Source organism: Schistocerca piceifrons, unplaced genomic scaffold (genome assembly GCF_021461385.2).
Source record: "Schistocerca piceifrons isolate TAMUIC-IGC-003096 unplaced genomic scaffold, iqSchPice1.1 HiC_scaffold_1278, whole genome shotgun sequence".
NCBI lineage: Eukaryota > Metazoa > Arthropoda > Insecta > Orthoptera > Acrididae > Schistocerca > Schistocerca piceifrons.
Genome location: NW_025727100.1, coordinates 25,001 through 27,500, shown reverse-complemented (window position 1 = coordinate 27,500; position 2,500 = coordinate 25,001). Strand labels below are relative to the sequence as shown.

Sequence of the window (2,500 nt, the reverse complement as noted above, 5' to 3'; positions counted from 1 at the left end):
ACCCATGTTGTACCTTAACCTAACCCATGTTGTACCTTAACCTAACCCATGTTGTACCTTAACCTAACCCATGTTGTACCTTAACCTAACCCACGTTGTGCCTTAACCTAACCCACGTTGTGCCTTAACCTAACCCACGTTGTGCCTTAACCTAACCCACGTTGTGCCTTAACCTAACCCACGTTGTACCTTAACCTAACCCACGTTGTCCCCTAACCTAACCCACGTTGTCCCCTAACGTAACCCACGTTGTCCCCTAACGTAACCCACGTTGTCGCCTAAACCTGCTCTGTAATTGTTATACGACTCGTTCAATTAGTGTAGTGTTGCCCACCCGCAACCCTCGCAATATAGTTCGCTACTCGCACTGCCCGCTCCCCTGTGTATCGCTTCATGTTAAACACCTTGCAAGTCTTGCTCACTTTCCACATGCTCCTGCTGTACACTGTAATGTGGATGGCAGCAGGACGTACATGCCGCCCCTCCCCACGTCCCCACCTTGCCCCCTGCCTTCGCAAGCTGGTTGGTGAGAACTTTGCATGTTCAATGCCCTTCGCATGCGACGTACTCAGGCTACGTTGTGGTGCGGCCTGTGTCAACTGTCCGCTAATGTCGTACGCGTAAACCACAATCTGTACTGCACATTCGTCCTTATGTACTGAATGATACATCGTGGCACATGTGTGACCGTACAACGACTGCGCCCAAAAACGGCGGACCATACAGTGCAAATATTGTGCACGCAGCTACGTGTCGTCTCCCTATGAGAGCTGGATTGCAGTGTGGTACGCCATAGAGACGTGTGGGAGGAACGGACGCCGTGGATGGCGATCAGCATGAGCTGTCTGTTGATGTATTCGGACCTAGTCGTCTCTCCTCACACACCGTGATGGCATGGTGCACCGCGTTCCATATCTGCGACATGCTACAGAGGCCGGTTGACAGTCGTTCGAGCAATGGACATCGCATACGTACGGGGGCCACCTTCCACGTATTGTCTAGGCGTGCACATTTTGTTGCGTGTATGTGGGCAGACGTAGTGTGGCGTGACACCTGACACAGGCATGCAATAATCGTTGAAGTTGCAAATGGCGATGGACGCCTGCGTTTTCTGGTGAAGTTACGCAAATGAACAAATGGTAACCTGTTGTGGTGCGGTTGTTCTCGCTAGGGGTGAATCGGTGATGGCGACGATAGGTTGAGGTACTAACCGGTTGTTCCAGCGATACCCACCATGCCGACGAAACTGAACGGCATCTGGGTGTGAAGCGATACGCGGCGGTGGCTGGGTGGGACCGTCCCCGGCCGGTGAGGGGGCGCCTCCCGGCGTGCTGGCCGCGCGGTGCGTGGGCGCACGCGCTACAGCCGGCTGGTGGGGGCGGCCAGTGGCAGGCGCGCCGGCCGACGGACGCGGCAGGCGTCGCAGCTGCGCGCCGGCGCACCCTGCGCGCGGCGCCGTGCGGCCAAAGTAGGTCCTCGCGGGCCCGGTGCGAAGCGCGGTGGACATCTTCAGTGTGCTGGTCCGATTGAGGACTGTGTGCGTTGAGGATGCGCCGCCGCCCGGCGCTCGGCGCCGCGACGCCGTCTGCTGCTCGGTCGCCCCAGCGGTTCTCGCTGGTGGTTTGTATCGCAGCTGTGCGGATGTGTTGGCGCGTGCGCTGTGCTGGGAGAGTTCGCTTCGGCACCCAAGTGGGGCTTTTGTCCTTCTGTGGCGCTGGCGTTGGAGCTGCCGGTCACCGTAGGTGGCGCGTGTTGTCTCCCGCCGGCAATGCCACGACAGCACGCTCCCGGGCCTCTGTCGGCAGCGGCAAGCTCAGTTGGGAGCACGGGTGGTCGCACCGAAAGCGTCTACTCGCCTAACTCCGGGCGATTGCGCCTCTCTCGAACCCGACCAAGTACTTGGGACGGCGCTGCGCGCCGCCGGGACCTGAGAGGGTTTCGAGGTGTATTGTGCAGGGGAGCTCAGCCTCCTCCTGTTTGCAGAATGATTGAGCGGACGCTTGCGTGTTCGCGCGGGCCCCCGGGACACACTCCCGGGCGGCCGGCTGCTCAGCTCTAGTTGACGCAGCTCCCTGGTTGATCCTGCCAGTAGTCATATGCTTGTCTCAAAGATTAAGCCATGCATGTCTCAGTACAAGCCGCATTAAGGTGAAACCGCGAATGGCTCATTAAATCAGTTATGGTTCCTTAGATCGTACCCACGTTACTTGGATAACTGTGGTAATTCTAGAGCTAATACATGCAAACAGAGTCCCGACCAGAGATGGAAGGGACGCTTTTATTAGATCAAAACCAATCGGTCGGCTCGTCCGGTCCGTTTGCCTTGGTGACTCTGAATAACTTTGGGCTGATCGCACGGTCCTCGTACCGGCGACGCATCTTTCAAATGTCTGCCTTATCAACTGTCGATGGTAGGTTCTGCGCCTACCATGGTTGTAACGGGTAACGGGGAATCAGGGTTCGATTCCGGAGAGGGAGCCTGAGAAACGGCTACCACATC

The 2,500-nt window shown here is 57.4% G+C and overlaps 1 non-coding gene across 1 annotated transcript in view; it reads left to right on the top strand.

Annotated features, from left to right (window-relative positions):
- Positions 1–2,069: 2,069 nt before the first annotated feature.
- Positions 2,070–2,500, top strand: part of LOC124731290 — a 1,909-nt gene continuing 1,478 nt past the window's right edge. Inside the window, exon 1 of the ribosomal RNA XR_007008250.1 lies at positions 2,070–2,500. This exon is cut by the window's right edge and continues 1,478 nt beyond it. This is a non-coding gene — a ribosomal RNA (small subunit ribosomal RNA).